The sequence below is a fragment of the Haliotis rubra genome, unplaced genomic scaffold (genome assembly GCF_003918875.1).
Source record: "Haliotis rubra isolate DU_JTF1 unplaced genomic scaffold, ASM391887v1 Scf798, whole genome shotgun sequence".
Taxonomy (NCBI): Eukaryota; Metazoa; Mollusca; class Gastropoda; order Lepetellida; family Haliotidae; genus Haliotis; species Haliotis rubra.
Genome location: NW_025767521.1, coordinates 1 through 9,208, shown reverse-complemented (window position 1 = coordinate 9,208; position 9,208 = coordinate 1).

Here is a 9,208-nt window from a genome sequence, read left to right as displayed (position 1 = left end):
TTTCAATGATGTTTTTGCGTTTATGAAATGTTAAATGCTTGCTCTATCAAATTATAAAGGTTATTTTTTTGGAAAGAGTTTAGAATTTCATTTCAGACCAAAATTAATCGGTAAAAATATAGGGTGGTGCTTAATTTATGCACAGATGTACATACTGCTTCCGCCGCCTCAAATTATACCTATTTCGCTTGGCTTATATTTTAGCATTTCTTTATATGTTGAAAGGGGGCAGAGGATGTTCCAGTTTAATACCTGTCACAATTAACATCTTATGTTGATTCGCCCTAAAAGTGCAACAGCTACTCCATGAAGATGTGCATATTATTCCACCCTATCGGCCATAAGTACGAGTGGAAGCCCTCTAAACCGGCATACGTTGGGACCGGCAAAATGTCGGTATAAAGGGCGGTATGCCGGTTTAGAGAACTTGACCCTTGTCACCCTGAAAATGATCTACACTGGCACTTTCTCCGATCACTCTAAACTGTTTTGATGTCGTATCATTGTCTTCAAAGGTACCAGCCAACCATCTGATGCCTTAAACTCGTTGACCTTTGATTCTGGAAGCAAGCTGAATAGCTTTCTCTTTCAAAATAGGGCCAGAAATGGGCATGTTTTTACTGCGGGCAGTCAAAACTAATCATGCGTCAGTGTGTTAATTTTGTCAAATTTACTGACACGTGTCACTCGCAATTTACCTCACCTACTTATCCATACTTTTATTGTCCAGGCAACATCAATGAAGCTTAATGCCGTTGGAAATAAACCGTTCTTCTAAACGGACTCACATCACGCCGGTGCTTAAACAACTGCACTGGTTACCAGTGAGGGCCAGAATACAGTTCAAGATACTTTGTCTCACGTATAAAATCACTTCATGGTCAGTCTCCTCCTTACATATCTTAACTCATAACTCATAACTATATTCCAGCCCGTGAACTGCGGTCACAACAGCAGAATCTCCTGACAGTACCTCCCTACAAGCTTAAGACCTTCGGTCACAGATCCTTCCCTGACACGCTGCTGCAGTCTTGAGGAACTCGTTACCCCTTGACCTGATGCTCGCACCAACTCTGGGCTCCTTTAAAAGCCATCTCAAAGACGCACCTTTTCATTCAAGTTCTACGACTCATAAACGGCTCCACTCTTACTGGCCGCCTATTGTTTTAATTGTAGCGCCGCTGAGGCATGCTTACGAGCGTGGATTTATTGCGCACTATAAATGGGCACTATTATTATTATTATTATTATTTAACCCAATGTGTTGTTAATACACGTTCAGCCAATCAACCAGTTAACAGGAGAGCCGAGATACCGGATGCCGAATTAAAGAGCGTTAATTAATGTGCAAGCATTAACTCATTTTTCAACTACATGTAAACAAGCACTTGACGGCCGTCCCCGACATAACTTAGTTGTGCGTGCGACGTTAAATAAAGCAAATAACAACAACTTGACGAGTTGATTGGTATCTATTTGTGCACCTCCACGCATTATGTTCTTCGATCCAGACAAATTGACGTTCTCACGATGATCTTAAGATTATCGTTACATTTCTTGCCCCTACATGATTTTGTGAAAATATATGTGTACTAAGTACGCATCGTGTTAAGACACGTATAGGTTGGCGAGCAGCTGGTAAACATGACACCCTCACATGTTCCTGAACGTACGACGCGACCTACAGCAATGTCTGGCGCGTTTCCGAACAATAATGGACACAAAGGGGAGCAGTTGATGCCTTTTTCAATGCTTGTATAATATGTGTAGAATTACAAAATTAATACATGAGACGTTTCCTGGACAAGAATGTTTTTTTGATTGTGGATAATACGTTTGGGAGAAATTCCTTCCATGTTCAAAGAAAAAACAAATAAGTTTGGAAATAGTCAGCTTATTAGTCATAAATGCTCATCTTTGTAATCTGGCAGATTATATTTTGCCTTTCTCTATTACTGGTAATGTGTGAGTGAGTGAGTTAAAATTTAAAAATCACATCGGCAATATATCAGCCATATGGTGACTAAATGAAGATATGGTTTAATAATAATTAAAAGGTAAATTATAAAAACCTGTCAACGAAGGACAGTAAAACAACTAGAAAATCACAGTTATAAATGTAAAACTAGTAATTAAAATCTAAAACAGTTTAGCTCTCGAGGGACAATACAATGTAAACTAGGCTATAGATTGCCAACAACTGAAGGTAGATCACCATACTAGAAACTAAGAGAACTTACAGTACATTTAAAATTTTCCTGCAATCGCCAGCGGCTGAAGGGCTGGTGTAAATCCAACTAGGGTCCATGCGGGTAGCAAAGCAAGCGCTGTGCGTCCCCATGGTCATGTGTTGCTACAGGGTGTTGTTATTATCCGTAATAAAGTTCTCACCCCGTAACCACTGTCCTGGATTTGACCCGTGAAGATCCGGGTTAGAATATTGATCTTCAGTAACCCATGCTTGTCGTAGGAGGCGACTAACGGGATCGGGTGGTCAGGCTCGCTGACTTGGTTGACGTACATGTCATCGGTTCCCAATTGCGTAGATCGATGCTCATGCTGTTGATAACTGGATTGTCTGGTCTAGACTAATTTATTTCTAGACCGCCTCCATATAATCTCGAATATTGCTGAGTGCGGCGTAAAACTAAACTTACTCACTCACTGTCCTGGATTTATTGACATCAATCCCACTATCCTGGTCACAATATGCTTCATGCCTGATTGCAAAATGCGAGTGACATATTATGGTTTGAAAATATTAACGGTGATGTGGGTTGTCACACTATTCATTTTGATTATAGATTATCAGCGCAGCTCATTTGTCATTTATAAATGTCAAGTAAGTAAATGCATACATAATGGGTGATTAAATTATAAACAATGTAAAGATCTTCTGTAAATAGTCATGCCTCGGCCTGGCGTTCCTCACAGCATGACGTCACATGTCAGGAATGATGACACAAATTCATGCCTGGACGAGAAGATGCTGACTTTCAAACATAATTTAGACTGTCAATTTGACTGCCGAATTCGTTTGAACTGAGACAAAGAAAATTAATGTTGGTCTTCGAGGAGTCCAGAAACTTGGCACGACTAAAAGGTTATACCGTCCCCACTGTGTAATTAAATTCAATGTTCCACTTAATTAGGCATTCACCTATTACATTACATGGGTTTAAATGTATGCACATTGATCTACATATAAAACTTTCAAATTACCTGTCCATTAAGTCCATTACAATCATCCGTTGCTTGGTCTTTGCTTGGAATAGTTTTGGATACCAGAGTCTAGCAGTTCACACTTCAGAAATGACCTGGTACATGATTGGTACATCTGACCTTCTCCACAGAGTGATGGATTAGTATGAGCGATGGGAATTGATTGGTGTCTAGTAAAGAGCAGTTTCATTTCGGAAGGTAGGGCGGTGGGGTAGCCTAGTGGTTAAAGCGTTCGCTCGTCACGCCGAAGACCTGGGTTCGATTTCCCACATGGGTACAAGGTGTGAAGCCAATTTCTGGTGTCAACCGCCGTTATACAGCGGTTAAAGCGGCGTAAAACTGAACTCACTCACTCACTTCATCATTTCAGATAACCGTTAAAGCTTTTTGTCTTCCTCCTTTGTACAATTTCCATCCATGTGATGATCTTGTGGATGTGAAGTTTGTGAACGTTTCCTTGTAGTACTTCGAGGGTGCTGACACAGAGGAGTCTCAGCTCAATATTGATTTCGCAACCACAAAAAAAAACCAGCTAAAAGAAACTATTCAATTTTGCACTATGAAACTCTACACAATGGCGGGTTCGTGGAGAAATGTTATTTCTTCCTGAGATGTGAAAGCAAAGCAAGAAATTCTTTTGGTATCATTTCTGATATTGAGTCATTTTTCTTGAAATGTACGCCTGCGGAAACTACGTAGTGGCCAATACTGAATATTCTCTGGCGTTCACATATCATATGAAATATCAACGGCTAGAAAAAGTGTTGAATATAAAACTCAGCAACAATTACGCACGATAATTCAGACAGCACCTACACAGAGAAATGAGGTTCTAAAATGGAAAACGACAAACCACTGGAAGTATCTTTTTGGAATTGGCTTTTAAGTAGTCATATTCAGTGTGTATTGATGAATCTGACCGTCAGCACCGATATTAAAGGATGGGCCAGATGCAGAATATTTTCGGATATTTTTCACCCGAAATTTATCACTTGTCTTTGCATGAATTTGTAACGGGTGTTAGATTGTGGGGCCGGAGACTTCTTGATAATTGACCCGTTGTTTTCGATTATGTCTGCAGTGTGAGATGCTTGAAACATGGCTTAGAACAAACTAATGCTTAATCTGAATATATAATTTTTAGGTAGTAACAAGCAAGCCCATTTTAAATTGAAAAGGAGCCCCAGGGAGACCAGCTGAGGAAATCTAGACTTGCTTTATTTAGGGCTTTAGCACTGCAGATAGGGCTTAGCGGTAAGGGAACATAATGTGGTTCAGGGACTGTGAGACAGACTAACATGAGGACGGATGATCCTTTATACCCCGTTGCATCACACACGTGACCTAGGTAAGACCAGTCTTCTTTAAGCGGGTGGTCCATGTGGCTGCATGTGTGCATCAGTCTCGTCTTATCTACTGAGCTGGCTGCAGTCGTCACGAATAAATGTTTTGTGGGTAGGCGCGGCCGCCATGCTTGTTACCCTTTGCGGCAGACGGCTGGGCTGTGCAAAGAACATCATGGGCACATGTTGAACACTTGTTTCAAACATAGATCAAAGGCGAGTCCAAGGTTTCCAACATCAGTAGTGATCAAAACGTTGAGAAGACGAGAAAGCAGGACTGTTAAGTAACACCATGGTGACTATTAACGTCGCGATTTTCGGCGACAAACTTGACATCCTTATAAAAGCTTGAGACCAGAGCCGGTCAGCGACTCTGATTGTTAGATGGCAGCGAGTTCATGCAGCTTGAAGTGACGGAAAATGCTTGGAAACAGTGTCAAGTCGAGAAATTGGACCTCTGGAATCAGATTATATTGAGCCTTTGTGTACGTTAAATATAAATTGCTTTGTTTGGGATTACTTGTGCATCAGGATATAAATGATGAATGCTTGACCAAAACATTCAAATCGCTACATGAATGTACATAGCTTAGCTGCCTTGATGGTCATGCAAAGGGATTTTTGATGAAGTGAAGGTTAGGTGGCGTGGCGCATGTTTGTAGGGTAGCACACAAAGAAACGACTTTTTCTTACAATGACGCAGATGATAATATATATTTGAACGAACGTGTACTTTAGACAGAATGTTATCAATCGAATTAAAGGGGTGTTGTATTATTGTTTTTTGTGTCTTGATGCGCATTATTTTAGAAATTTGGTGTCATGTTGTATCTTAATTACTTTCTTGTAATAGTACAACTATTCTTCATCCCTCAGTTATAGACGCATGTGTGAATATCCGAGATCGACTTTGTCTTCCAGCAGCCCATTCTTTTTACACATGCCATTTTATCCCAGTCGCGTAGTTCGATGCTCATGATGCCCATCACTGGATTGTCTGATCCAGACTGGATTATTTACAGACCATCGCCATATAGCTGGAATTTTGCTCAGCGAGACAAAACTAAAACATAAAATGTTCTGGTCGGGGTTTCCTTTTACAATAATGGTGTGTTGTAATCCCGTGCTGCACAACGTTGATGATTACAAATGATTTATCGGATTTATAAAGATTTGTTTAAAGTGCAGCTGAAATTGCGTGATATAGCTGTAAAACAGAAATTCACTCAATCGCATTCAGATTAATCTGTACAGAGAGAGTAATTCTAATTTCCATCTTAGCGTCATTCGGTTTCTTCCTGCTAATCCTGTAATTGTAGAAGTCATTAAACACGTCCAATCACTGTGTCTTATGTGCTGTGGATACGTACGAACGTCAATAAAAGAGACTTTTATTATCAATAACACAATTTTTTGTCAGACTGATTAATCTTTTATTGTTTTTTCCTATCATTTTACTCCATCCCTAATGAATTACGTCTTTGTCGTTCCTCCGCTATCTACAGTTGTCGTGCAGAAAACAGAGATGTGCTGTACGTGACAGTGACACTGATACCCTCACGTTGAAATATCGTCAGCTAATTGTCTTGGATTGTTCGTTCTGCCCACTATAGCCTATCCTTTTGTGTGTCATTGTATGTAGGATAGTCCACGCGCCCACACATACCAAATTACAACGGCCTTGCATAGAATGTACCCAAGACATGCTGCGTGTACCTTTTTAATCCCTAATCATCATCTATTTCGGTTGACAGACCAGGTAGAGATGTTTCCTGGATAATGTTGGCTGGGTGGAGTGATACATATGGCCACATGAATAGACGTGGGAAAAGCAACAAAAACCCAATAAAACACACACGTATTTCCGCAGGTCATAAAATCTCCCATTTCCCAGTTAGTCTCCTTTAAGAACCGAACGCGTCGCATCCTGACTTGCTACAAGGAAATTTACAAAAGGTTGGAACAGCTGGACTGTTCCTGTAGCACGCCTGATGGATTCCACTTAAAAGTATTCTTTGACATGGGAACGTCTAATCCCCTAACCAGTTAGAGTCAGATGGATATCTACTTTGTTCATTAACTCCTACGGTGGTGTTTAGCGTATTTTCAAATCCTTTAAGATCATTGTAAATGACTGGTGTAAAATGTGAGAACACAGTTTTCAGTAGACGTAACAGAAGTGTGTCAAGGTTATGTAAGTCGATATGTCTGGCGGGACACTAATGGCAGTTCTAGTCACACAGACATGCCTTTGGAGCTTGAGATGATCTATATTTGCTTTGGCAATGGTTTCATCAATAAATCAATGTTTGTAGTTAAAGTGGAAGTCGTACCATAAGATATTGGATGTTTACCATAAGGAATTAAAGTTATACCATACGGGTATTATGTAGTTATGAAATGAATTATTGTAGTCACGGCCATGGGGGTATTGTAATTATACCATGAGTTAGTAATAGGTACATACCATGCGATAGTATGGGTATACCGTGAGAATAATCATGGGTATGCCTTGAGGATGAAGTAATAGGTATACCATGAGGATAATCTGGGTATACCATGGGACAATGGGTATACCATGAGACAATGTATGGGTATACCATGGGGGATAATGTAGGTATACCTTGAGGATAATGTAGGTATACCTTGAGATAATGTAGGTATACCATGAGATAATGGTGGGCCGCTTATGATATAAATAATAGGTATACACCATGAGATAATGTAGGTATACCATAATATATTAGTAGTTAGGCCATAGTTGGTTGGTTTGTTGTGTAACGCCGCACTCAGCAATAATTATTTTCAACATTCCTGTTCATATTATACCAGAAATAGTTACATCCGATACCCTGGTAGTGGCCTCTTACGAGTGGCATTTGTTGATGAAGATAAATTCCTAACCTCGACCTTCACGGTCGCGACTATAACTAGAGGGAATTAATGGTTCTCCATAGTTCTCCTGTTACGAGAATATTCTAAAACCAAACCAAATTTCTGAAATGAGCAATAGCGGTACAATAACTTAGTTGGGGAGATTACATCTTGTATTTAAAACACATTTGTTTGAATTTAAATCGATTTCTAAGACGAGGTCATTAGTCGTTCGTATAATGTCATCTAACTGACAAACATAGCCTCATCTAATTCATGAACATCCCTTTGCATGACCATCAAGGCATTTATGTCAATTCACGACTCTTTGAATATGTAGTCCAGTATTAATCGTGTCTATTCTGATGCACGACTCAGGCCCCGACAAAGCGTATTGTATTAACGTACAAAGATAACACCAAAGGCGCAATATATTCAGATTCAAAGTTCCAATTTCTTGATCCTGACACATGTCAGTGTTTCCAGTACTACCAGTCACTGTAAGCTGTTTGAAGTCACTGCATGGCAATTAAAACAACAGCCATGACTGACGGCTTCTCGGAGCTTTGTAATGAGGAGTCACGTTTCTCTTGAAAATCATGACGTTGATACTAATGATATTACTTACATTCTTGCTTTCCTTTGTGTGACGTTTGATCCGGGTATACAATGCCATATGTCAACTTACAGATGTAAATCCACCCGATAGAATAGTTGCCCCTTGATGGCCATCGTTGGCACTTATGCGTTCTCAATACTTTGAATGTGTAGTCATGTATTCATTGAATCTTTCTGATGCACAGCCAGGTGCACAATAAAGCATATTGTATTAATGCACACAGATAACGTCAAAGAAGACCCGAAGTATATTCAATTTCAAGTTGCAAAGATACTGACACGTCATTGTTTCCAGTTTTATCCGCCAGTTTAAGCTGATTGAACCAACTGCATGGCAACCAACCACACAGTCATGGACTTTCAGCTTTATGCAGAGGCATGGAGAATATTATCAGGTGAAGAAAAGTCGAAACAGGGAACTACATCAGATACTATTTCTAGCCTTGAACTTTCTTTGGTTGAGAGGGTGTGATACTTTTTATATTATACACTATATTATTTTATGAGCGAGAGAGAGAAGCATTAAGAAGACACGCTCTCGCATTACACGGAGGCCAACACGCCCACTTAATCCCTACCTCAATCCACCAGACTCATAAAAGATTAAAAAGTAACCAACAAAATCAAATATCCCTGTAACATCAATTGTTTATGAATAATGCCATGGACCAGATAATGGAAACAACTTGCAGACTTCCCACAGGCATTCTAAGTAAAATTTTCTGTATACAAAAATAAATAAAATAAATCGATGAAACACGTTTCATGTAGTATCTCTGTCCATTTACAGTATTACTACATGAGTATGTAAGTTGAAGTACAAGTCCCTGAGTGTCAATTGTATGTCAGGAAACAGACTTGTGACATGGCTGTTGGTCATTGCAATTTATAGAACGTTTGTGGGGAGTTATTGTCATGTTTACCAGTGGCTCCGCCAACCTACAGACACAAAGAGCACATTTTCTCTAATAAAATAATGATATACTGGCATATACTTTTAGGCAAGGATCTTAAGTTGTGGATGCTGTTAGTGGCCTGATACCACTTCTAACGCGGATTCTCCTAACATGAACATTAAGATGATTGGCTACCCTCAGTGCAGTCCTGGCCAACTGCAGCAGGTCCTGTAAGGCTTGGTTCCTCTGATCTCG